At 45.5% G+C, this 27,689-nt stretch overlaps 1 protein-coding gene across 1 annotated transcript in view; it reads left to right on the top strand.

Moving 5' to 3' along the window:
- The first annotated feature begins 7,124 nt into the window (after positions 1 to 7,124).
- The window catches only part of LOC141156360 (beta-1,3-galactosyltransferase 2-like), a 135,962-nt gene continuing 115,397 nt past the window's right edge, over positions 7,125 to 27,689 (top strand). The window contains exon 1 of the mRNA XM_073642553.1: positions 7,125 to 7,195. The gene's annotated coding sequence lies outside the window, so the exon portion shown is untranslated. The remainder of the gene's footprint in view (positions 7,196 to 27,689) is intronic.

Below are 27,689 nucleotides of genomic sequence, written 5' to 3'. Positions count from 1 at the left end.
ACACTACTCAACACTAGCAATGACCCAAAAACATAACTTTGGTACAACACCATTGTAGCTTTCGCAGAGTAACTTTGCTTCCGATGGTGGCCAGACATTAGAGCAAAGAATAGCTGAACCTGTGGCAAGTTTGGTCGTCTGGACAACAGAGGAGTAGATCATCAACATATTGCATCAATGACACTTCAGGGTTCTCACTCTTCCAGGGTTGGAGACAGGTAGTTAAGGCCAGTGTGAAGTGATGAGGAGAGTTCTGAGCTCCTTGAGGCATAACGGTCCAGGTGTACTGTACTCCTCTGTGTGTAAAAGCAAAAAGATACTTACAGTCTGACAGTCTGGATGCAGAGGCACACTGAAGAAGGCATTTGCCAAGTCGATTACTGTTAAATGCGTTGCCTCAGGGGGAATTTCACTGAGTAATGTATGTGGATTTGGCACCACTGGGGTCCCCAGGATTGTAACTGCATTCACAGCTCTCAGATCTTGCACCATTCTAAATGTATCCGGTTCTCCTCTTGCAGTTTTCTTCTTCACTGGAAACAATCGAGTATTAGCAGGAGAAACACTGGGCATTAATGCTCCTTTCTTACAGCAGGAGGTGGGCTTGTTTGTCTAGGAAATAGTTCATTCAGGTTATCTTGTGAGGTCATCTGGTGGCTGAGTGAGTCTGATCTAGCTGCAGCACTTTCCACAGCTCTTTCCACAGCTCGGGTGAGAATTTGAGATTTATGATAGTCATTGCTGATTAGTCTTATCTCCTCCAACATAGTTAATCTTCTATACTCCGGTATAGCTTGGACTATTGCTTGGGCACAGGCTTGTATAGGAAATCCATTCATTCCAAAACTTATAGCAGGAAGAGCAATAGAAGTAAGGTTCCTTGTTCCAACATAGTTCACAATATTGTTGATTGTAGCTCTAAGTTGTGTCACACACTGGTCATGAGGATCTTCATCATACACATTCCGGGTGTAGTGTGTATTGCTGCCTGTATTCCGGGTGTGCCAAGATGGCCGCCACCAGAAGGAAGCACACTACAGGAAGGGTGCGCCAAGATTGCCGCCACCAAAGGGACATCTGGTCAGAGGCCGGAGGTGCTGCAATGGGTGTAGCAACATGGCCACTGCAGGAAGGGTTGGAACTTTGGGCAGACATACAGTACAGACCAAAAGTTTGGACACACATTCTCATTTAAAGATTTTTCTGTATTTTCATGACGATGAAAATTGTACATTCACACTGAAGGCATCAAAACTGTGAATTAACAAATGTGGAATTATATACTTAACAAAAAAGTGTAAAACAACTGAAAATATGTCTTATATTCTGGGTTCTTCAAAGTAGCCACCTTTTGCTTTGATGACTGCTTTGCACACTCTTTGCATTCTCTTGATGAGCTTCAAGAGGTAGTCACTGGAAATGGTCTTCCAACAATCTTGAAGGAGTTCCCAGAGATGCTTAGGACTTGTTGGCCCTTTTGCCTTCACTCTGCGGTCCAGCTCACCCCAAACCATCTCGATTGGGTTCAGGTCTGGTGACTGTGGAGGCCAGGTCATCTGGCGTAGCACCCCATCACTCTCCTTCTTGGTCAAATAGCCCTTACACAGCCTGGAGGTGTGTTTGGGGTCATTGTCCTGTTGAAAAATAAATGATGGTCCAACTAAACGCAAACCGGATGGAATAGCTTGCCGCTGCAAGATGCTGTGGTAGCCATGCTGGTTCAGTTTGCCTTCAATTTTGAATAAATCCCCAACATTGTTACCAGCAAAGCACCCCCACATCATCACACCTCTTCCTCCATGCTTCACGGTGGGAACCAAGCATGTAGAGTCCATCCGTTCACCATTTCGGCGTCGCACAAAGACACGGTGGTTGGAACCAAAGATCTCAAATTTGGACTCATCAGACCAAAGCACAGATTTCCACTGGTCTAATGTCCATTCCTTGTGTTCTTTAGCCCAAACAAGTCTCTTCTGCTTGTTGCCTGTCCTTAGCAGTGGTTTCCTAGCAGCTATTTTACCATGAAGGCCTGCTGCACAAAGTCTCCTCTTAACAGTTGTTGTAGAGATGTGTCTGCTGCTAGAACTCTGTGTGGCATTGACCTGGTCTCTAATCTGAGCTGCTGTTAACCTGCGATTTCTGAGGCTGGTGTCTCGGATAAACTTATCCTCAGAAGCAGAGGTGACTCTTGGTCTTCCTTTCCTGGGGCGGTCCTCATGTGAGCCAGTTTCTTTGTAGCGCTTGATGGTTTTTGCAACTGCACTTGGGGACACTTTCAAAGTTTGCCCAATTTTTCGCACTGACTGACCTTCATTTCTTAAAGTAATGATGGCCACTTGTTTTTCTTTACTTAGCTGCTTTTTTCTTGCCATAATACAAATTCCATTAGTCTATTCAGTTGGACTATCAGCTGTGTATCCACCAGACGTCTGCACAACACAACTGATGGTCCCAAACCCATTAATAAGGCAAGAAATCCCACTTATGAAACCTGACAGGGCACACCTGTGAAGTGAAAACCATTTCCGGTGACTACCTCTTGAAGCTCATCAAGAGAATGCCATGAGTGTGCAAAGCAGTCATCAAAGCAAAAGATGGCTACTCAAAATTGAAAGCATACTGAAGCAGCATGGGTACCACAGCATCTTGCAGCGGCATGCTAATCCATCCTGTTTGCGTTTAGATGGACCATCATTTATTTTTCAACAGGACAATGACCCCAAACACACCTCCAGGCTGTGTAAGGGCTATTTGACCAAGAAGGAGAGTGATGGGGTGCTACGCCAGATGACCTGGCCTCCACAGTCACCAGACCTGAACCCAATCGAGATGGTTTGGGGTGAGCTGGACCGCAGAGTGAAGGCAAAAGGGCCAACAAGTCCTAAGCATCTCTGGGAACTCCTTCAAGATTGTTGGAAGACCATTTCCGGTGACTACCTCTTGAAGCTCATCAAGAGAATGCCAAGAGTGTGCAAAGCAGTCATCAAAGCAAAAGGTGGCTACTTTGAAGAACCTAGAATATAAGACATATTTTCAGTTGTTTCACACTTTTTTGTTAAGTATATAATTCCACATGTGTTAATTCATAGTTTTGATGCCTTCAGTGTGAATGTACAATTTTCATCGTCATGAAAATACAGAAAAATCTTTAAATGAGAAGGTGTGTCCAAACTTTTGGTCTGTACTGTATGTCTGCCCAAAGTTCCAACCGCAATCTTACCTGTCAGTCCAGCCTGCAAATCTTGCTCCAGTTCATGCTGTGTGCATGTTTCATGACTTACTGCTTAGGGTGGCTGCCCGGTTACTTCCTGATTCTTACAGCTGCTGTGTGCGCACCCCTAATGCTTCTCCATCCTATTGCTGTGAGTCACTGAATATTTAAACCCCCTCCACCCAGTAGGAGGGGCCTGAGAAACACTATCTTTCAGTGTTCTCCTTGACTCTGAAGTTGCCAGGTCCAGTTCTGTGTCTTCTTGTCTGTTTTCGCCATCTCTGGGGGCTGCATACCCAGACCTGTTATCTGTGACTTCTTGTCCGTCTCCTCCATCTCTGGGGGCTGCATACCCAGACCTGTTATCTGTGACTTCTTGTCCATTTCCGCATCTCTGGTGGCTGTATACCCAGGCTCGTTCTTGTATCTCATTGCAGTAGCAGTTCCTGTCTGAAATGTATGGTAGCCTGTTACCTGTTTTTCTCTCTGTCCGTACCTTCCCTTTTCCTGCAGTATCTGAACCTGCACCTAACTCCAACTCGTTGTCTCTGTACTTCTGTTTGTGAGTTTTGTGTCCACTCGCTACTTCATAGTAAGTACCTTGTGTGTATCTGGTTCTGCTTTTCCCTTCCTCCTTATCCACCTCCTGTGTTCTAGCCATCTTCCTGCATTTTCCAGTCTGTTCCATGTGAACAGAGCCTGTTCTCTCTGCCTGCACCTTCAGCCCTGTTCTGCTCTGCCTTGTCCACCGCACCTGCGGTTTCGCTCCGCTCTGTCTTGCCCACCACTCCGGCGGTTTCTCTCTGCTCTGACTTACCCACCACTCTGGCGGTTCCGTTCTGCTCTGCCTTGTCCACCGCACCTGCGGTTTCGCTCCACTCTGTCTTGCCCACTTCTCCGGCAGTTTCGCTCCGTTCTGTCTTGCCCACCGCTCCGGCAGTTTCTCTCTGCTCTGACTTACCCATCGCTCCGGCGGTTCCTCTCTGCTCTGCCTTGTCCTCCGCTCCGGCGGTTTCGTTTTACTCTGCTTGTCTACCGCTTCTGGTGAAAGTCTGAACTTCAACTGCATCCGAATTGTTTTGTTTAAAATTCATTGTGGTAATGTCTAGAACCAAAATTAGAAAAATTTTGTCTCTGTCCTAATATATATGGACCTAACTGTATGTATCTCTTGGTTTGAGTAACGCCTTAGGAATTCCGATGGAGGGGGTGAGTTTGCCCCTCAGCGCCATCTTTGCCAACTCGACATGAATCTCTCTGTTATCAGCCATTCACATGCATACGTCATTCCCAGGAAATCATTTAGTTGTTCGTGCCTACAATTTAGAACAGAAGCTGTTAGTTATATATTCATTAACTATTAACATAATCCATGTGCATATACACATTTGCATACATACATACACATAGATTATTCCTTCATCGCTATATTGGTTCACACTGATTAGGTAATCTATTAAAAGACACTAATTGATTTTCTATAATATATATTTTACCTTGACATTGCTACTGGTTGTTTAGCCTGAATAGCTCTCAATTAATGGTCTTTTGATTTGCAACAAATTTGTCAAAGGATTTGTAACTTTTTAAAGTTGTCTTTTGTGGTTTAGCTAGTTTTCTGAATTTTACATTCATGTGGTTATTCCAGATGTTGTAGACTGACACATTATATGCCACTACATAACAAGTCACAAATTATGGTGTAACTCTACCCCAGCTGTTCCCTAAGGGTATGTGCACACGATGCAGAAATGAAGCAGAAAATTTCTGCAGCATTTCTGCATCTCCCTGGCAGAAAAAACGCATGCAGATTGTACATGCGTTTTTCCTGCGGAATACATGCGGATTCACATGCGTTTCCACATGCGTTTCCGCATGTGGATTGACAAGCGCTTTCCAGGCGATTTTAGCATCACCTGGAAAGTGCTTGACAACTAGGTCACACTATATATTAATCCATGCAAACAGCATGGATTTATATAGTGTGACCCGAGAGAATGGTAAAAATAAAAAATACATGTATACTTTACCCTCTGATGGCCCGCGCTGTCCTGCTCACTCCGTTCTCCCGGCTGCCGGCAACTTTGAATTGAAAGACCTGCCGACGTCAGCGTCACGTGACCCGTCACATGACTCTGACGTCAGCGCAGGTCCTTCAACTCACTGCAAGTGCCGGGAACCAAGCAGGAGCGCTGCGCGGGCCGACAGATGGTAAGTATATATATATTTTTTATTTTATTCTTGTTTTACAGCTTTTTTAATGGTACCTGGGTGTGGATGAGACTCTCCTCTCCTCTACACCCGGGTACCATCCGCACATTAGAACGCGCCAATTACGCAAGTACAGATGCAGTCTTGCAGAATTGGTGCGTTCTAATGCAAGTCAATGGCGGCGAAAACGCCGCGTTTACGCAATATTGCCATATTGACCAAAAAATAAAAACGCCATGGCTCTGGGAACAAGGGGAGCAAAAATGAAAATGCAAAAATGGAAAATGCTCCGGGGCTTAAGGGGTTAATATTATCCCTTACCAACATTCACGGTACATGTATTGCCCAAGTTGGTAGCAGGTATAAGGAGCAGGCTCAAGAGTTGAGCCTGACTCAAACCTGGCAGATAATGACTGACACACGTAGCCGGAACCTGCCACTAACACTCATGGGTGAAGTGGAACTGCGCCCACAACAGCTAACATGTTAACTGCTGTTGACAAACTCTGTTAGAAGCATTAACAGCACATGGGCATGGGGCATCATTCTAGCATGGGTTGCTACGACAGCTGGGGGTCTGTTAAAAACCTCCAGGCCTGTCATTATGGAGCTTCTTTAAAATCCAGCTTGTGACTGGGCGTCAAAGAAGTCCATGATTTTTACTATATGCAGCAATATCTTGATGGCAGGTTCAAGTCCTCTAAGGGGACTAACAAATACAGCAAAAAAAAGTTTTAAAAGATATGAAAAAAAAAAAAAGTTTGAATAACACCCCCCCTTAAAAGTAAACATAACATAAAAATAAAGAAATACATATGTGCCACTGTACAATACAAAAAAGTTTGATGTATCAAAATATAAAATTATTTAACCCGTAAACAGAAAAAAAATTGAAAAAATAAGTAAGCACCACAATACCGCAAAAATACTGTAAGAAGCAATCAAAATTTCATATCTATTCCAAAATGGTATAAATAAAAATGATATAAATATAAATAAGCCCTCACACATCTCTTTATACCAAAAAATAAAAACGTTACAGGTCTCGGAAAATGGTGATATAATAAAGAAACATTTTTTTTTTTTTTTGTTACAAATTTCTGATTTTTTTCCCACTATTAAAGTAATAAAAACTGTTTAGTATTGCTGCATTTGTACGAATGAGGATAATCTTATTGTAATTTTTCCCACACAATGTATGACGTAAAAACAAAAAAATACAATAAGAGAGTTGATTTTTTTTTTCACAATTTCACCACACTTGGATTTTTTCCCTGTTTTCCAGTACAATATGTGGTAAGGTAAAATGAATAAGGCCATTCAAAAGTACAACTCGTCCTGCAAAAAAAATAAACCCTCATATGTCTATCTGCGCATAAAAATAAAAAAAGTTATGGCTCTTGGAAGAAAGGAGAGGAGAAACAAAAACAGAAATGGAAATTGGCTGTCAGGAAGAGGTAAAGAAGAACATAATTATATAAAAAAAAAAACTATAAAATCATTGGTGAAAACACATTCAGCACTAAAACTATAGCACTAAAGGAAGAAACCTAAAAGTATACAGTTCTTATTGTGGCTCCTTGAAAGCAATCCCAAGCTACTAGAAAGTAACTTTACACGTTTTGCAATGTTCTACTTTAGATTGATGACCAGGAAAGGTGTGGTGAACACGTATTGTATTAACAGACATCTGTATTGTAATGTTATTCACCTGCAAGCTTTGAGGGAAGCTGGCCACATCCTTACTGCTCTCTTCTAAAGCTCATCAGACAGGTATGGGATTTGAGCAATATGTACCATTGATTGGTAAAACACATGAAATCCTTTGTAGAGTATACATCACCATGTGATTTTTTAATGTTATATGCTGTACATGTTCTTTGTTTTATTTTACAAATGGAAAAAAAGAAAGTAGTTCATACAGGATGGATAGATTGTTTGATCATTCTGATTTCTAATGTTAGGGTTACATTTGCTTTTGGTTCATTACTTCATTTATGATGTCACCATCAAGGTGGTATTTATTGAGTCAATAGTACAAGCAGGTAGAGCGCTTTTCAATTATATAATTCAGACTAAGACATCTATAAGGATAGTCAGATACAAATTAACAATCCACCTGTGAAGCTTTTCCTATATTATTTTATAGTATTTATAAACCTTAAGCTGAAGGCATCCCTGATCTTAGCTGATTGTGAATCCCTGAGGGTGTTGTAATATCACTCACATTCGATATCATTCAGATTTCACAAAAAACTTGAATAGCTAACAAGCAGCTGTAGTAACATTGATCCCTTTTCCTTCCACATGTTCACATTTATTCAGTTAAAAGGGTTATCTGGGATTGTATGCATCTACTATGTGGCTAAACACTTTTTTGGCAATTAGTTGCCAACTAGCTGCTTGCTCTGCTTGGGCCAATCTCTCCTGGCAAAGATTGGTCACTGACTGGTCCTGGCGGTGATTCTCCTGCTGCCTGTAATGTTGTAACGTGGCCCTGAGCAGTAGCTGTGGGTGAGGTTCTCGTCTCCCATGCCCCATCAAGCTACATGGAAATGAGAGTCCTGGCTAGAGATGAGCGGTGTTCGACTAGAACTGTTCGCCAATCTCAAATTCGAGCTGTTTTGGGCGGTGTTCGAGTTGTTCGACGAACCCGAACGATTTGCAAAAAATTCGGCTGTTCGAGGTTATGTTCGATAACTGTTCGTGCACCAAAAGCATGTCCTGCATGTCTGGCGCTATTTAGAGCACCAATCATGCAGGGATTGTCTGCCACTCACTGTAATGCCACAGCCATGGTGGTTGTGGCATTACAGTGATTGCCCAAATCGATGGGAACTGTGATCACAGTGAAACATGAAAAGCCGGCAATTCATCAGCGCATACACCGGTAACCGACAATTTAGAACCGAAAGAATAGAGCTTCACACATAGATTAGATAGATAGAAACATGTCAGTCACATATATATGAAGTACAGTGACAGTGTTGCTTACTGTACTTGTCATTTAGTGTAAAGGATTTATTTAAAAAAATAATAGTGTTTTCATGCACTGTCTCTTTAAAAAAGCCGGCCGGCAATTCAGCAGCGGTACCCGACAATTTAGAATGGAAGGAATAGAGCATCACACATAGATTAGATAGATAGAAACATGTCAGTCACATATATAATAAGTACAGTGATAGTGTTGATTACTGTACTTGTCATTTAGTGTTAAAATAAAGGATTTATTTTAAAAAAAATTGGCGTGGGGCTCCCCTTAATTTTAGGCTCTAGCGGAGGTTAAGCAGACGGCTGGGGCAGATGTTTGAAGCCTGGGAAGGGGGTAATACCCACGGAGCTTCCCAGGCTACTAATATCAGCCCCCAGCTGAATACCTAGCCTTTACTAGCTATTAAAATGGGGGACCCCCCAAAAAAATGACGTGGGGTTCCCCCTATTTTATTAGCTAGCAAAGGCTAGGCAGACAGCTGGGGGCTGATATTAATAGCCCAGGAAGGGTGCCATGAATATTGGCCCCCTCCCAGGCTAGAAACACCAGCCGTCAGCCGCCCCAGAAATGGCGCATCCATAGGATGCGCCAATTCTGGCACTTAGCCTCGCTCTTCCCACTGCCCTGTAGCGGTGGCAGTGGGGTAATAGGGCTGGGGTTGATGTCAGCTTATAATGCCAGCTGACATCAAGCCCAGGTTAGTAATGGAGAGGCGTCTATAAGACACCCCCATTTCTAACCCCGTAGTCAAAGTTAAAAAAAAACACAAACACCCAGAATAAAGTCCTTTAATTGAAATAAAGACACAATTCTTTATTGTTCTAAATTAAACCATACTTACAATCACGCCCATTCCAGCTGAAGCCAACGATCCCCTGCAATAAAAGAAAAATAATAAAGCAACATAATCCTTACCTTTCCATGGTTCCCACGACAGCTTCAGCTCTGCTACATCGAGATGACAGGCTGGACCACAGCAGAAAGCTGCCATCCAGCCTGTCATCCCGCAGACACTGAGAAGCGCAGGCTTGCTTGCGCTCCTCAGCGTCTCTCTGTGACGGCATCAAGATGAGCCGAGTTCATGTCCAATGAACTCGGCACACCTCATGCACGTCACTGACAGCGTGGGAAAATTCTCACGCTGAAGCGCTGAGTGCAGGAGAATTCTCCCACGCTGTCAGTGACGTGCATGAGGTGAGCTCATGTCCAATGAACTCAGTTCACCTCATGCACGTCACTGACAGCGTGGGAAAATTCTCCTGCACTCAGCGCTTCAGCGTGAGAATTCTCCCACGCTGAAGCGCTGAGTGCAGGAGAATTTTCCCACGCTGTCAGTGACGTGCATGAGGTGAGCCGAGTTCATTGGACATTAACTCGGCTCATCTGGATGCCCTCACAGAGAGACACTGTGGAGCGCAAGCAAGCCTGTGCTTCTCAGTGTCTTCGGGATAACAGGCTGGATGGCAGCGTTCTGCTGCGGTACAGCCTGTCATCTCGATGTAGCAGAGCTGAAGCTGTCATGGGAACCATGGAAAGGTAAGGATGATGTTGGTTTATTATTTTTCTTTTATTTCAGGAGATCGTTGGCTTCAGCTGGAATGGGCGTGACGGTAAGTATGGTTTAATTTAGAACAATAAAGAATTGTGTGTTTATTTCAATTAAAGGACTTTATTCTGGGTGTTGTGTTTTTTTTAAATACTTTACTAGAAATTCATGGTGGTCATGTCTAATATTGGCGTGACCCCATGAATTTCAGGCTTAGGGCCAGCTGATAATGCCAAGCTGGCCCTAACCCCTTTATTACCCAGTGAGCCACCGCACCAGGGCCCTGGATGAGTTGGGTACAGCGCCAGAAGATGGCGCTTCTATGAACGCGCCATTTTCCGGGGTGGCTGCGGACTGCAATTTGCAGCGGGGGTGGCCCAGAAAGCTTGGTTCTCCCTGCGCTGCGGATTCCAGCCCCCAGCTGCCTAGTTGTACCTGGCTGGACACAAAAACAGGGCGAAGCCCCACGTCAATTTTCTTTAAATTATTTCATGAAATAATTAAGAAAAAAAGGGCTTCTCTACATTGTTGTGTCCGGCCAGGTACAAATAGGCAGCTGTTGGTTGGGGGCAGCCCGGTCCTGCCTGCTGTACCTGGCTGGACCCAAATATAGTGCGAAGCCCCACCTCAATTTTTTTTTAATTATTTCATGAAATAATTAAAAAAAAAAGGTCTTCCCTATATTTTTGTGTCCGGCCAGGTACAAATAGGCAGCCGGTGGTTGGGGGCAGCCCGTTCCTGGCTGCTGCACCTGACTGGACACAAGTATAGTGCGAAGCCCCACGTCAATTTTTTTTTAATTATTTCATGAATTTCCTGAAGTAATTTAAAAAAATTGAAGTGGAGCTTCGCACTATATTTGTGTCCAGCCAGGTACAGCAGGCAGGAACGGGCTGCCCCCAACCACCAGCTGCCTATTTGTACCTGGCTGGACACAACAATATAGGGAAGGCCTTTTTTTCTTAATTATTTCTTGAATTTCCTTAAATAATTAAAAAAAATTGAAGTGGGGCTTCGCACTATATTTGTGTCCAGCCAGGTACAGCAGGCAGGAACGGGCTGCCCCCAACCACCAGCTGCCTATTTGTACCTGGCCGGACACAACAATATAGGGAAGGCCTTTTTTTCTTAATTATTTCATGAATTTCCTTAAATAATTAAAAAAAATTGACGTGGGGCTTCGCACTATATTTGTGTCCAGCCAGGTACAGCAGGCAGGAACGGGCTGCCCCCAACCACCAGCTGCCTATTTGTACCTGGCCGGACACAACAATATAGAGAAGGCCTTTTTTTCTTAATTATTTCATGAATTTCATGAAATAATTAAAAAAAAAATACGTGGGGCTTCGCTCTATTTTTGTGTTCAGCCAGGAACAACTAGGCAGCTGGGGGCTGGAATCTGCAGCGCAGGGAGGCCCAAGCTTTCTGGGCCCCCCCCGCTGCAAATTGCAGTCCGCAGCCACCCCGGAAAATGGCGCGTTCATAGAATCGCCATCTTCTGGCGCTGTACCCAACTCATCCAGGGCCCTGGTGCGGTGGCTCACTGGGTAATAAAGGGGTTAGGGCCAGCTTGGTATTATCAGCTGGCCCTAAGCCCAAAATTCATGGGGTCACGCCAGTATTAGACATGACCACCATGAATTTCTAGTAAAGTATTTAAAAAAAACACAACACCCAGAATAAAGTCTTTTAATTGAAATAAACACACAATTCTTATTGTTCTAAATTAAGCCATACTTACCATCATGCCCATTCCAGCTGAAGCCAACGATCTCCTGAAATAAAAGAAAAATAATAAACCAACATCATCCTTACCTTTCCATGGTTCCCATGACAGCTTCAGCTCTGCTACATCGAGATGACTGGCTGGACCGCAGCAGAACGCTGCCATCCAGCCTGTCATCCCGCAGGCACTGAGTAGCGCTGGCATGCTTGCGCTCCTCAGTGTCTCGCTGTGACGGCATCCAGATGAGCCGAGGTCATGTCCAATGAACTCGGCTCACCTCATGCACGTCACTGACAGGGTGGGAAAATTCTCACGCTGAAGCGCTGAGTGCAGGAGAATTCTCCCACGCTGTCAGTGACGTGCATGAGGTGAGCTCATGTCCTATGAACTCAGCTCACCTCATGCACGTCACTGACAGCGTGGGAAAATTCTCCTGCACTCAGCGCTTCAGCGTGAGAATTCTCCCACGCTGTAAGTGACGTGCATGAGGTGAGCTGAGATCATTGGACATGAACTCACCTCATGCACGTCACTGACAGCGTGGGAAAATTCTCACGCTGAAGCGCTGAGTGCAGGAGAATTTTCCCACGCTGTCAGTGACGTGCATGAGGTGAGCTGAGTTCATTGGACATGAGCTCACTTCATGCACGTCACTGACAGCGTGGGAGAATTCTCCTGCACTCAGGGCTTCAGCGTGAGAATTTTCCCACGCTGTCAGTGACGTGCATGAGGTGAGTTCATGTCCAATGATCTCAGCTCACCTCATGCACGTCACTGACAGCGTGGGAAAATTCTCCTGCACTCAGCGCTTCAGCGTGAGAATTCTCCCACGCTGAAGCGCTGAGTGCAGGAGAATTTTCCCACGCTGTCAGTGACGTGCATGAGGTGAGCCGAGTTCATTGGACATGACCTCGGCTCATCTGGATGCCGTCACAGCGAGACACTGAGGAGCGAAGCAAGCCTGCTCTTCTCAGTGTCTGCAGGTTGACAGGCTGGATGGCAGCATTCTGCTGCGGTCCAGCCTGTCATCTCGATGTAGCAGAGCTGGAGCTGTCCTGGGAACCATCGAAAGGTAAGGATGAGGTTGCTTTATTATTTTACTTTTATTGCAGGAGATCGTTGGCTTCAGCTGGAATGGGCGTGATGGTAAGTATGGTTTAATTTAGAACAATAAAGAATTGTGTGTTTATTTCAATTAAAGGACTTTATTCTGGGTGTTGTGTTTTCTTTTAACTTTCACTATGGGGTTAGTAATGGGGGTGTCTTATAGACGCCTCTCCATTACTAACCTGGGCTTGATGTCAGCTGGCATTATAAGCTGACATCAACCCCAACCCTATTACCCCACTGCCACCGCTACAGGGCAGTGGGAAGAGCGAGGCTAAGTGCCAGAATTGGCGCATCCTATGGATGCGCCATTTCTGGGGCGGCTGACGGCTGGTGTTTCTAGCCTGGGAGGGGGCCAATATTCATGGCACCCTTCCTGGGCTATTAATATCAGCACCCAGCTGTCTGCCTAGCCTTTGCTAGCTATTAAATTAGGGGGGACCACACGTCATTTTTTTGGGGGGTCCCCCATTTTAATAGCTAGTAAAGGCTAGGTATTCAGCTGGGGGCTGATATTAGTATCCTGGGAAGCTCCATGGGTATTACCCCCTTCCCAGGCTTCAAACATCTGCCCCAGCCATCTGCTTAACCTCCGCTAGAGACTAAAATTACGGGGAACCCCACGCTAAATTTTTTTTTAATAAATCCTTTATTTTAACACTAAATGACAAGTACAGTAACCAACACTATCACTGTACTTATTATATATCTGACTGACATGTTTCTATCTATCTAATCTATGTGTGATTCTCTATTCTTTCTGTTCTAAATTGTCGAGTACAGATGCTGAATTGCCGGCCGGCTTTTTTAAAGAGACAGTGCATGAAAACACTATTATTTTTTTAAATAAATCCTTTACACTAAATGACAAGTACAGTAAGCAACACTGTCACTGTACTTATTATATATGTGACTGACATGTTTCTATCTATCTAATCTATGTGTGAAGATCTATTCTTTCTGTTCTAAATTGTCGGGTACCGCTGCTGAATTGCCGGCCGGCTTTTTTAAAGAGACGGTGCATGAAAACACTAATATTTTTTTTAATAAATCCTTTACACTAAATGACAAGTGCAGTAACCAACACTGTCACTGTGCTTCTTATATGTGTGACTGACATGTTTCTATCTATCTAATCTATGTGTGATGCTCTATTCCTTCTTGTCTAAATTGTCGGGTACCGGTGTATGCCGCTGCTGAATTGCCGGCCGGCTTTTTTAAAGAGAGTGTCTTCTGAGCAGTTTGTCAGCTTTTGGACACCTTTGAAGGTGTTTTCTATGTGTTTTTGTTTGCCTGCCATTGGTTTTAACGGTGTTCGACGGTGTTCTAAGGTGTTCGACGAACAGTTCGACGAACAGTTCCTCGAACATCCCGGTGTTCGACGAACCGAACCCGAACACTATGGGGGTGGCTCAACACTAGTCCTGGCTAGATGTGTGTGCTGTCATTCTGTGGGTGATACACCTGTGCAGACCACATGCTGACATTGAGCTGAGCAGGCCAGGACCAAATGGTATGAAGATGGGAGACCAAAGTCCAAGCATAAATTTTGTTTACTGAACATGAATTTGATGAAGATTATATATATTAGACAATGGGTGCAACAATTTATAAAAGCTTAATTTGTAGTATGCAGAGATAAGCCCTTTATGCTTACAGTTGGTGGTACTTCACTCAACAGTTCAGCTCACTAAAATGAAATGCACCATCTTCCCTTGTGAGGGCTGCATGGATAGAGATGTAAAGTTACTGCCCCTCATAGCTACTCACAGTTTCCAACCGCCTAATGAGGACCCCACTTCCGGAGGTACTTTGGTATAACTCCTCAATAGTAAGTTAACAGTCCACTGCTCTACTTAGAATAATTCATGTCTAGTGTTGAGCGAGCATGCTCGACACTGCTCGGCATTCGCCCGAGCATCTCACTACTCGGGATGTTCGGCGAGCACTGAGCATTTCCGGATTACTCGGGCTAAGAGGAGCAGGAAAAAGCAAAAAATTTCAGAATTGCACCTTGCAATGCGGAGAAATTACTGTTTGTGCATTCACATTATTCATTGATTTTTGCCATTGAAAAACATCATGTTATTCATATACCAGAAATGTTTGAAGCTACTGACTGAATGAAAAGAGCTGACATCTCACTCTCTTTGAATCTTCTTTATCATGCTAAGAGGAGCAGGAAAAAGCAAAAAATTTCAGAATTGCACCTTGCAATGCGGAGAAATTACTGTTTGTGCATTTTCAATATTCATTGATTTTTGCCATTGAAATCGGGTCTCTGCCCTGCATGTTTGGCGCTCTTTATAGAGCCAATGAACATGCAGAGATTGCCAGCCAGTCACTGTAATAACGCAGCCATGTTGTTTGTGGGCATTACAGTGATTGGCTGGCCGCACAGCATCACCTCGAGTATTTAAAACCCGCCGCCGCCATCTTGGACACAGTCGCCTGGGATCAGCCAGTGTAGGGTCAGTGCTGCTGAGTTAGGGAGAGATATAGAGTGCAAAATAGGTAGCGTAGGATCTCTAAAGCCTGCTAAATCAAACAAACAGTCCTTCTCAGGACTAATATTCATCCCAGATATCAGGCAGGCAGGCAGGCTGTATAGTAGACGCAGTGGTTATACCAACAAACACTGCATTACAGTCCTGTGTGCTCCTGCTGGTCAAATTGCTAGACTTATCCCCCAGTCTCAGGGGCCTTGAAAAATCCTTTTTTTTTTTCATCTAAATCCTTTATTTATTTTTTTTTCCCTCAGTCAGACTGTACAAATACGCGTCTTATTAACCTTTTGGTATTCCCTCACCCCCCCAAAAAAAATAAAAAATTGAGTGTGTCTGTGACTGTTCAGACACCAATATATCTGTTTAAAAGAGTCTGGTGTAGGCCAGATAACTAGAACTTTGGTTTTGCAGTTCCACGGTTCAAATCTCTGTATTATCCAGCTTTTGGCCTTTTTTCCGTAAAAAAAACAGTAATAGTGTCTCGCTGACTGTTCAGACACAAATATATTTGTTTAAAAGTTTATGGTGTAGGCCAGATATTTAGAACTGTGGTTTTGCAGTTCCATGGTTCAAATCTCTGTATTATCCTGCTTTTGGCCTTTTTTCCGTAAAAAAAAACAGTAATAGTGTCTTGCTGACTGTTCAGACACAAATATATCTGTTTAAAAGATTCTTGTGTAGGCCAGATAAGTAGACCTGTGGTTTTGCAGTTCCACGGTTCAAATCTCAGTATTATGCAGCTTTTGGCCTTTTTTCCGTAAAAAAATAGTAATAGTGTCTCGCTGACTGTTCAGACACAAATATATCTGTTTAAGAGATTCTGGTGTAGGCCAGAGAAATAGAACTGTGGTTTTCCTCTTCCACGGTTCTAATCTACTTTCTATTACCCTTTATCCATTGATAGTGCAAGTGTAAGCTATTTTACTTCCTTTACAATGGGCAAGGCACGTGGCTAGGGACGTGGAACTGGACGTTCTGGTGATGGTGCGCGTAGGGGACGGGGCCGTGGCCAACGTGAAAATGTGCCACAACCAAGAGCCACATCTTCTCGCTCCCACTTCTTGACCGAATTACTAGGAAACCACACTACAGCACCAGTATTGCGAACTGATCAGTGTGAACAGATTATTAATTGGATAGCAGATAATACTTCCAGTAACCTGGGCACAACCAACTCCGGTATGTCTTCCACATGGTCAAGATTTAGTAGCCGTGAGTCTCGACCGCATACTCCTCCTCACCCTGATGCTCCTTCCTCCCACCATGCCGAGTGTCATCAGACAGCAATTGATCCCACACTTGGACACTCTGAAGAGCTGTTCACTGGTCCATTTCCATATTTGTGCCCCTCGCCTGATATGCTTGAAGGGGTGGAAGAGGAGATCCCATGTAGCGATGCCCAAATATTTGAACATCCACAGCCTCAGGAAGTCGATGCTGGCAATCTGTCACAAGAGGTGGACGATGACGAGACACAATTGCCAGGAAGTGAGGAGGAGCATCGTGGTGCGCAAGTGGAAGAGGAGGAGGTGGTGGATGATCTAGTAACTGACCCAACGTGGCAGGAGGACATGCAGAGCAAGGCCAGCAGCACACAGGGGGAGGGAGGCAGAGTAACCCAACAGGCTGGAAGAAGCAGTGTGGTGGTCGCACACAGAAGGCGGGCAAGTTACCCGTAACACCAACACGAGGGACGTTGCCAGTACAACCCGTAGGTCTTCCAGAGTCTGGAATTTTTTTAAAGACACTGCTGATAACCCCAAAAAGGCCATTTGTACCACCTGCCATGCCAGCATCAGCAGGGGTGACAAAACTACCAGCCTGACCACCACCAGCATGATCAGGCACATGGCAGCAAAGCACCTGACTTTGTGAGGCGAACTCCAGGGTCCACGACCAGTATCAGCGGGTGTCACCACTGCTTCTTCCGCTATTGTGCGTGTAAGAGAACCCCCTTGTGTGTGCAAGGCAATCCCCTGTCAATACTGCATGCAAAGATGCCCCCTCCTCTCAGTCTTCACTTGTTATGGCAGTTTCTCAAGAAACAGCATAAACGTCCACGTCCACGTCCCACCGCAGCGTTCTATTGTCTATATCCCAGACCTTTGAACGAAAGTGCAAATTTGCAGCCAACAACCCACATGCCAAAGTCCAAAATTCTCACATTTCACGACTGTTTGCGTTGGAAATGCTTCCTTTTAGGCTGGTGGAGATGGAATCCTTCTGCAACCTTATGGCGGTGGCCGTCCCTTGGTACTCGGTCCACAGCCGACACTATTTTGCCCGGTGTGCCATCCCCGCACTACACAAGCACATGTCCCAAAACATCTGCGGTGCCCTCAACAATGCAGTTACTGGGAGAGTCCACCTGACAACGGACACGTGCTTGTGGTCAGGGATGGTACATCTCCCTGACGGCACACTGGGTAAACATAGTGGAAGCCGGGACACCGGTCAGACCTTGGGACGGAACACATCCTCCCCACACCGAGGATTGCGGGCCCTATGTTAGTCAGAGTTGCCCCCACAGTATAAAACTCCTGCGCATCCTCCACCTCCTCCTCCTCCTCATGTTCAGCCTCCATCCCAGATATCACCACATCAGTTGCAAGCTGGAAGCACTGCAGTACTGCCTCAGCCAAGCGGCAACAGGCTGTGCTAAAACTCATAAGCTTAGGTGATAAACCTCACACTGCTTGTGAGCTGTGGACAGCTGTGAAAGAGCAGGCAGATCTGTGGCTGAGACCGCTGAACCTGCATCCAGGCATGGTCGTGTGTGACAATGGTCGTAACATGGTGGCGGCTCTGAGGCGAGGCGAGATCACACACGTACCTTGCCTAGCTCATGTGCTTACCTCATGGTTCAGCGGTTTCTTAAATCATACCCCGAGTTTCCAGATCTGCTGGTCAAAGTACGCTGCCTGTCAGCTCATTTTCGGAAGTCGGCTACAGCTTCCACCGCCCTTGCTGTGTTGCAGCAGCGTTTGCAGCTTCCGCACATCGACTGGTGTGTGATGTCCCCACATATTGGAACTTTACCCTCCACATGTTGCAAAGGATTTGTGAGTAGAAGAGAGCAGTTGTGGAGTACCAGCTGCAACAAGGCCGTCGATATTCAGGTCAGACTCCACACAAGTCCTCAGGAGTGGACCTGGATGTCTGACATATGTACCATCCTGACAAACTTTGAAGAGTCCACCAAGATGGTGAGTGGCGATGACGCCATCATTAGCGTCAGCATCCCACTTGTCTGTCTTTTGCAATGCTCTCTGCAGAGACTTAAAGAGGAGGTATTGCAGCCAGAGTATGATGAGATGGATCAAGAAGCCGTAACGGGCGATTAAACACAGCCCAGCCTCATCTCATCCCAACGTGCATTGGGGGACAATGAGGGAGAGGAGGAGGAGGAGGAGGAGGAAGGACAGGAGCTGGTATCATGCGCTGTAGACTGTAGTACCTGTACAACTGTCATACCGTCGGTTCAGCGTGGGTGGCCTGAGGACAGTGGGGAGGAGGAGAAGGAGGAGGAGAGCATGGTCAGTCGTCATTTTGGTGAGGACACAGAAGTCTTGCCCGTTACCAGTCTGGCACGCATGGCTGACTTTATGTTACGCTGCCTTAACCGTGACCCTTGCATTGTCAAAATGTTAGGTGACAGTTATTACTGGTTGGTGACACTTTTAGACCCCCGCTACAAGGAGAACTTTCACTCTCTTATTCCTGAGGTGGAGAGGTCTACAAAAATGTGACAGTACCAGAAGTGCCTTGCAGCAGAACTGTTAAAAAAATTCCCATCTGAACACGCTAGCGGCACAGGTAACAGTTCGTTGACCAACCAAGGCGTACAGGCGAGAGAGATACAACTCCAATCCAGCAGAGGGAGGGGAACACTATCAACATTCTGGGACAGTTTTCTGAGACCTGCCCAGCTTACAGGCCCTGAGGCACGGGGTACTCTCACAAGGATTGGAAAGTTTCAAAAGATGGTGAGGGAGTACCTTGCCGACCGTACCAGCGTCCTCCGTGATTCCTCTGTGTCTTTTAATTATTGGATATCCAAGCTGGACACTTGGAATGTACTCGCTCAGTACATCTTGGAGGTCCTGGCCTGCCCCGCCGCTAGCGTGTTATCGGAGCGTGTTTTTAGTGCCGCTGGGGGAATTATAACTGATAAGCGCACTCGCCTGTCAACTGACAATGCTGAAAAGCTGACCCTTATCAAAATGAACAAGGGCTGGATTGGGCCAGACTTCTCATCACCACCAAATGACAGCAGAGTAACAAAGTCAAATCCACTTTGTTATTTCGGGAGGTGTATTCCCATTCACCGCTTCACACCTACACATGGGTTTACGCTTCCTCATTTTGGCTGTATTTTGCTCTTCTCCTTATCCTCAGCCTCCACCACCACTATACCACCAGGGTGACCGTGGTCTGTGTTGCCAGCATTGCAAGTTCCTCCATCCTAATTTTTGGCAGCTTTTGCTTGGAAGGCATAGGCAAAGACTATGGGAGACCCACTCCCCAATAATGGGAATAAAGTTTTTAATATGCTGTACTGCATGGCTCTTGTTTGCAAGCATTGCAAGTTCCTCCATCCTAATTTTTGGCAGCTTTTGCTTGGAAGTCATAGGCAAAGACTACGGGAGACCCACTCTCCAATAATGGGAATAATGTTTTTAATATGCTGTACTGCATGGCTCTTGTAAGGGGCATGGAAACTGTCTTGTTAAGCTACTCTGAACTCCATGTCTCTTCCAAGGGGCATTAAAACTGTCTTGTTAAGCTACTGTGACCTCCACCACTCTTCCAAGGGACATTAAAACCGTCTTGTTAAGCTACTGTGACCTCCACCACTCTTCCAAGGGGCATTAAAATCATCTTGTTAAGCTACTGTGACCTCCACCTCTCTTCCAAGGGGCATTAAAACCGTCTTGTTAAGATGCTGTGACCTCCACCACTTTTCCAAGGGGCATTAAAACCATCTTGTTAAATCACTTTGAACTCCACAGCTCTTCCAAGGGGCATTAAAACCGTCTTGTTAAGCTACGGCGACCTCCACCACTCTTCCAAGGGGCATTACAACTGTCTTTTTAAGCTACTGTGACCTCCACGTCTCTTCCAAGGGGCATTAAAACCATCTTGCTAAGCTACTGTGACCTCCACCACTCTTCCAAGGGGCATTGATATTGTCTTTTTATTCCACTGCGACCTCCACCACTCTTCCAAGGGGCATTAGAACCGTCTTGTTAAGCTACGGTGACCCCCACCACTCTTCCAAGGGGCATTAAAACCCTCTTGTTAAGCACTCTGAACTCCACGTCTCTTCCAAGGGGCATTAAAACCGTCTTGTTAAGCTACTGTGACATCCACCACTCTTCCAAGGGGCATTAAAACCGTCTTGTTAAACCACTCTGAACTCCACATCTCTTCCAATGGACATTAAAACCGTCTTGTTAAGCTACTGTGACCTCCACCACTCTTCCAAGGAGCATTAAAACCGTCTTGTTAAGCTACTGTGACCTCCACCACTCTTCCAAGGGGCAATGATATTGTCTTTTTATTCCACTGCGACCTCCACCACTCTCCCAAGAGCAATTAAAACTGTCTTTTTAAGCTACTGTGACCTCCACGTCTCTTCCAAGGGGCATTAAAACCATCTTGTTAAGCTACTGTGACCTCTAACACTCTTCCAAGGGGCATTAAAACAGTCTTGTTAAGATGCTGTGACCTCCACCAGTTTTCCAAGGGGCATTAAAACCGTCTTGTTAAACCACTTTGAACTCCACAGCTCTTCCAAGGGGCATTAAAACCGTCTTGTTAAGCTACGGCGACCTCCACCACTCTTCCAAGGGGCATTGATATTGTCTTTTTATTCCACTGCGACCTCCACCACTCTCCCAAGAGCAATTAAAACTGTCTTTTTAAGCTACTGTGACCTCCACATCTCTTCCAAGGGGCATTAAAACATTCTTGTTAAGCTACTGTGACCTCCAACACTCTTCCAAGGGGCATTAAAACAGTCTTGTTAAACCACTCTGAACTCCACAGCTCTTCTAAGGGGCATTAAAACCATCTTGTTAAGCTACTGTGACCTCCACCACTCTTCCAAGGGGCATTAAAACCATCTTGTTAAGCTACTGTGACCTCCACCACCCTTCAAAGGGGCATTGATATTGTATTTTTATTCCACTGCGACCTCCACCACTCTTCCAAGGGGCATTAAAACTGTCTTGTTAAGCTACTGTGACCTTCATGTCTCTTCCAAGGGGCATTAAAACCATCTTGTTAAGCTACTGTGACCTCCACCTCTCTTCCAAGGGGCATTAAAACCGTCTTGTTAAGATGCTGTGACCTCCACCACTTTTCCAAGGGGCATTAAAACCATCTTGTTAAATCACTTTGAACTCCACAGCTCTTCCAAGGAGCATTAAAACCGTCTTGTTAAGCTACGGCGACCTCCACCACTCTTCCAAGGGGCATTACAACTGTCTTTTTAAGCTACTGTGACCTCCACGTCTCTTCCAAGGGGCATTAAAACCATCTTGCTAAGCTACTGTGACCTCCACCACTCTTCCAAGGGGCATTGATATTGTCTTTTTATTCCACTGCGACCTCCACCACTCTTCCAAGGGGCATTAGAACCGTCTTGTTAAGCTACGGTGACCCCCACCACTCTTCCAAGGGGCATTAAAACCCTCTTGTTAAGCACTCTGAACTCCACGTCTCTTCCAAGGGGCATTAAAACCGTCTTGTTAAGCTACTGTGACATCCACCACTCTTCCAAGGGGCATTAAAACCGTCTTGTTAAACCACTCTGAACTCCACATCTCTTCCAATGGACATTAAAACCGTCTTGTTAAGCTACTGTGACCTCCACCACTCTTCCAAGGAGCATTAAAACCGTCTTGTTAAGCTACTGTGACCTCCACCACTCTTCCAAGGGGCAATGATATTGTCTTTTTATTCCACTGCGACCTCCACCACTCTCCCAAGAGCAATTAAAACTGTCTTTTTAAGCTACTGTGACCTCCACGTCTCTTCCAAGGGGCATTAATACCATCTTGTTAAGCTACTGTGACCTCTAACACTCTTCCAAGGGGCATTAAAACAGTCTTGTTAAGATGCTGTGACCTCCACCAGTTTTCCAAGGGGCATTAAAACCGTCTTGTTAAACCACTTTGAACTCCACAGCTCTTCCAAGGGGCATTAAAACCGTCTTGTTAAGCTACGGCGACCTCCACCACTCTTCCAAGGGGCATTGATATTGTCTTTTTATTCCACTGCGACCTCCACCACTCTCCCAAGAGCAATTAAAACTGTCTTTTTAAGCTACTGTGACCTCCACATCTCTTCCAAGGGGCATTAAAACATTCTTGTTAAGCTACTGTGACCTCCAACACTCTTCCAAGGGGCATTAAAACAGTCTTGTTAAACCACTCTGAACTCCACAGCTCTTCTAAGGGGCATTAAAACCATCTTGTTAAGCTACTGTGACCTCCACCACTCTTCCAAGGGGCATTAAAACCATCTTGTTAAGCTACTGTGACCTCCACCACCCTTCAAAGGGGCATTGATATTGTATTTTTATTCCACTGCGACCTCCACCACTCTTCCAAGGGGCATTAAAACTGTCTTGTTAAGCTACTGTGACCTTCATGTCTCTTCCAAGGGGCATTAAAACCATCTTGTTAAGCTACTGTGACCTCCACCACTCTTCCAAGGGGCATTAGAACCGTCTTGTTAAACCACTCTGAACTCCTCAGCTCTTCCAAGGGGCATTAAAACCGTCTTATTAAGCTACTGTGACCTCCACCACTCTTCCAAGGGGCATTAAAACCGTTTTGTTAAACCACTCTGAACTCCACAACTCTTCCAAGGGCATTAAATCTGTCTTGTTAAACCACTTTGAACTCCACTGCTATTGCAAGGGGCATTGAAATGTTGCTTTTAATTACCTCTAACCTCCTTGACTCTTATAACGGGCATTCTATTTCCTGCTAATTTTAGTCAGCTTTTGCTTTTCAATGCATAGGCGAACACTAAGGGAGACCCACTCCCCAATAATGGGTAGAAGGTTTTTAGTACGCTGTAATCCACGTCTGTTTCAAGGGGCATTGCAGTTCCTCATAATTTTTGGAAAGCCTTCCATTCACTGCTTAGGCCAACAGTGTACAGGAGATCCAGTTGCTATAAATTGAAAAAATGGTTTAGTTAAGGCCCTCTGACCTCCATGTCACTTCCAAGGGGCATTGGAGTGCCTCGAAATTTTTGGTTGGCATTGCACTCACTGTATGCCCTATAACTGTGTAGCCGAACCGCTCCTTTTGATACAGAAACATATCCTACAAGACATGTGTGGTTGACTGGCCTGATATTAATGTGAATGGTCCCTGTTCCTCCTGCTCTTTCTCCTTTGCCACCACCTTATCCATCATTAATCACCTGAAGCTTTGTTTTAACGGGAGTCATAGAACTGGGATAGTAGCAGGAAAACATCCAGCAATCTTCGGATGAGGTAGGATATGCGCCAAAATGCTGACCACCTCCGTCCTAGCCGCTACTACATACATGCGCTTGCATTCCAAGGAACAGAAAGCTAAGGAGATGGATGGCCTCATGATCATAAATAATTTAATCGTTGTGTAGGAGGCCAACCACTGCTGCTGTCTACCTTCTGAACTTTGTTTTGAAGCCTGATTGATCCAGGACCCGCAATCCTCTATGTCTGGAGGACGTGTTGCATCGCAGTGTCCAACTGTGTCCCGGCTTCCACAGTATTAAGCCAGTGTGAAGGCATCAGTCAGATGGACCATCCCTGGCCACATTCACTTGTCCACGTGTTTGTGGTTAGGCTGTCCTTCAAATAGGGGCAGCTGGGGACTGTTTATGGACACCCAGCAGCCCCCAGGCGGCTGGGGACCATGTGTAGGCACCCGGCCGCGGGGCGGCTGGGGACTGAGTATGGATACCAGGCCGCCAACGCAGCCATGGCGTGGTGGCCAGATTCCGCCTCCACATGCCTAAAAAGCCCAATTTCAAGTGAAAGCAAGCAAGCAGTATGGTATTGCAGCCTGGGGGTGGGTGGGTGGCAGGCTGTATACTTGCGCTTGCATTGCAAGGAATGGGGGAGGTACAATTGAACACTGCCCTGGGACAAGGACTTGCATGGGGAAAGTTGCAAGTCTGCATCTTCTGATGTGGCAAGGATGACTTCTGATTGGCACACTTTTAGGCAGTGACCTGGGTGTCAGAGATGCTTCTATGGGTCTTCCCCATGCTGTTCCCATGTCTTTTCAGCACTATATGCATGTGTCACACAGCACATGGCCAAATAAGGTTGTAAAATGTTAAAATTACATTTCCCGGTGAATGCATTTGTCACGGTAGAATAAAAAATGCTACTTGTGAACATAGCCCAAGGTGTGGAAGAGTATTTTTGTTGTTGGTTATTTATTTTACCTTATACACAAGTCTTTACCCTGGAAAGGAAGTTCCGTAACATATTTCACCGGAAAACCGTTTCAGTTTCGTTTTTGAACGTTTTATTGTGAGCCCGTAAAAGTGGCTTAATACCTCTGACCACGTTGTTGACAGCAGTGACCTGGGAGTCAGAAATGCTTCCGGGGGCAATCCCCATGCGGTCTCCATGTATTTTGACCACTGTCACTATAGTTTTGGGCACTTTTTAGGCTTTCTACAGACTGCCGTGGGTGCCACCGCAAAATGCTCTGGTCTCCCATAGACTAATATTGGGCTCACTGTTCGGGTCGAGCACGATCACGGTGAGCTCGGCCCGAGCTTCGAGCACCCGAGCATTTTAGTGCTCGCTCAACACTAGTGGTGATCTTTTGGCAGAAGCATTTAGTACCCCTACTTATACAAACTCTCTACTGCATTTTAAAAGTGCCCATCCATTTCATGACAAAAATCTCTCCCATATAGTCAGTTTCTTCGCTTGAGGAAAACTAATTAGAATAATAGTTATGTTCAGGATCAAGCAAAAAGGTTTTTTAGCAGGGGTTATCCAGATTCAGCCTTCCGCTGATTTCAGCCCTCCATAAGCCAGAAGGGCCTATTGAATAGCAATAATATTAGGAGACAAACGAACAGAGATAAAGAAAAGACGTCCATCTTTAACTTAAAATATTGCCCAATGGATGGAGTTATCTGTCCGGTCATTGTCAAAAATTGGCATTTACTTGAAAAGGATAAGGATTTATCTGAGGTAGAGGCACAGAAACGCTTAATCACATATAGAAGAAGTCAGGGGTGTACATAGGAATCATGGGGCTCCATAGCAGAAGCTCTAATTGGGCCCCCCCCCCAAAAAAAAAAAGTTAATAATCGTCGGGGTCACCAAAGATCAGATCTCACAACTTTCCATCCTTTACATAGTTATTTTCCTCCTGCTGAAGTCCTAGATCTCTCTTTCATTGCCCATAAAGTGTGATGCCAATAAAAGGGCCCCCCAAACCCAGTATGATACCCCCATGGTGAATTCCTCCACATGCGCAGTGTAATGACCCTACTGTACCCCACCTCAACTCCCAGGGCAAAGTATGCTGACCCCAACACAGTATGATCCCCCAACTGTGAGCCCCTAGAGCTAGAGAGGATGGTACGTAATAAGGGAGGGTGTTATACATAATAAAAGAGGAAACTATATAACTAAGGATTGTGCTATACATAATAAGTGAGTACACTATATACTAAGGGACTGTGCTATAGATAATAAGGCTACATTCCTGCATCTGTGTGCAGTGTCGGTGTGCTGCCCTGTTTTACAGATGCAGTTAGCATGTCCTATTCTAATCCTCAAAATCGGATCAGAACAGGACACTCTCTGACCCTCTTAGATCTCATTCTCAGATCCGTGATTTTCATGGATGTGTGAATGGATCTATAAAACTGTACGAGTCCGTGGACCATCCGATAAAAAAATCTAGCAGCACACGGACATTTCACACAAATGTGAGAATGTGACCTAAGGGATTTTACAGATAACATTATCACTCTAAGTCATACAGTGCAGATATAGAATAATATTTACGTCCAGGCACTTACCGCTGACGTCTCGTCTGATCAGAGCCGATTTCTGCTGCTTCTTCTCCATCTGGTTAGACCTTCATGTCAACATCTCCCAGCCATGACTCATCTTGTCACGATGATCTCCAGCCAAGAAAATAACAAGGTCATATTGTTAAGGGGATTGTTGCAAACAACTTTATAAAATAATGGAAAGCAACGGAACCCGGGGTCCGTGATGCAGCCTGGAGGACTGCGGCTGAACACCTTTCAGGTGAGAAGGTAAAACAACCAACTTAAGTAACAATTCCTTCCGTGTTACTGCACATGGGAATGGGTATAGGGATTCGCACTATCTCCGTTAACTGCATGAGAGATATGCGATAAATAATGTATCTGTAGCCCTGTTTACAGCACAGGGACTACACAGCAGGCGCTAGGATGCGTATGTGATACACGCCGGGGTATACAAGCTCCCAACCGGCGTGCTACCGGACTGAGGAGTATCTCTCCACGTGGCTTACAGGCGGTGCCGGGAATACGGCGTCTGCAGACTGCTCGTGGTGTATGGCGACCCGTTTGTCGGAGCCAGACTGTCAGACGAAGCTACCTACCTCCCTCCATCTAAGGTTGCCTATCCCCCGCTAAACCTGCCTGACCGAAGCTAAAGCACACGTGGAGCCAAAACGACCAAGCGTCCACATAACAACACCAACATAGCTCAATTATCAGAGCGAGCCGCCATGTTTGTGGGCGGGCTATTTAAAGATTAAGCCCTGCCCACCATCGCACCATTGGTGACGTCACCCACGACCAATCTGGCGGTGCCAGGTCAACGGATCAGCTGACTCCCAATCCACCAATCACGATCCGCCATATCACGGGCATGCTCAGTGCAGTGAATCCTGGACTTAGGCTGTAGCAGCCCTGTTTCCCTCCGCAACCTACTCTTCATGTTGCTAGGAACAAAGACCCAAGAGACAACTTGTACATCTCGTGCACAAGCTAGGCATAGGGACTGATGATGATGCTGAGCAGCATCAGCCCTGGCTGGACCAGAATGGGAAACTACAGAATCCACTGATGGTTCTGAACCCATTTCAAATCCAGCAAATGCCTGACACCTAACATCATCCCCCTCCACTTGACACTCATTTTCCTCAACGAGCAGGGGAGCATGAATGTGGTCTACCAGTTCCCAGGGATGATCCTCAGATCCATGGCCCCTCCAGTGTACTGGGTAACCTTTTTTTCCACGATCCATCTTAGACCCCATAATAGCCTGCACCTCGAGATGATCACCCCTGGTGTCTGTAGCAGGTTGGGGTTCAGCGATTTTTGTCAGGCAAACGGGTTTAAGG

This window comes from Phyllobates terribilis, unplaced genomic scaffold, assembly GCF_046119375.1.
Source record: "Phyllobates terribilis strain yellow unplaced genomic scaffold, ASM4611937v1 Scaffold_8__6_contigs__length_399053987, whole genome shotgun sequence".
NCBI lineage: Eukaryota > Metazoa > Chordata > Amphibia > Anura > Dendrobatidae > Phyllobates > Phyllobates terribilis.
The sequence above is the reverse complement of the archived record's forward strand: the minus strand, read 5'-3'. Positions and strand labels throughout refer to the sequence as shown.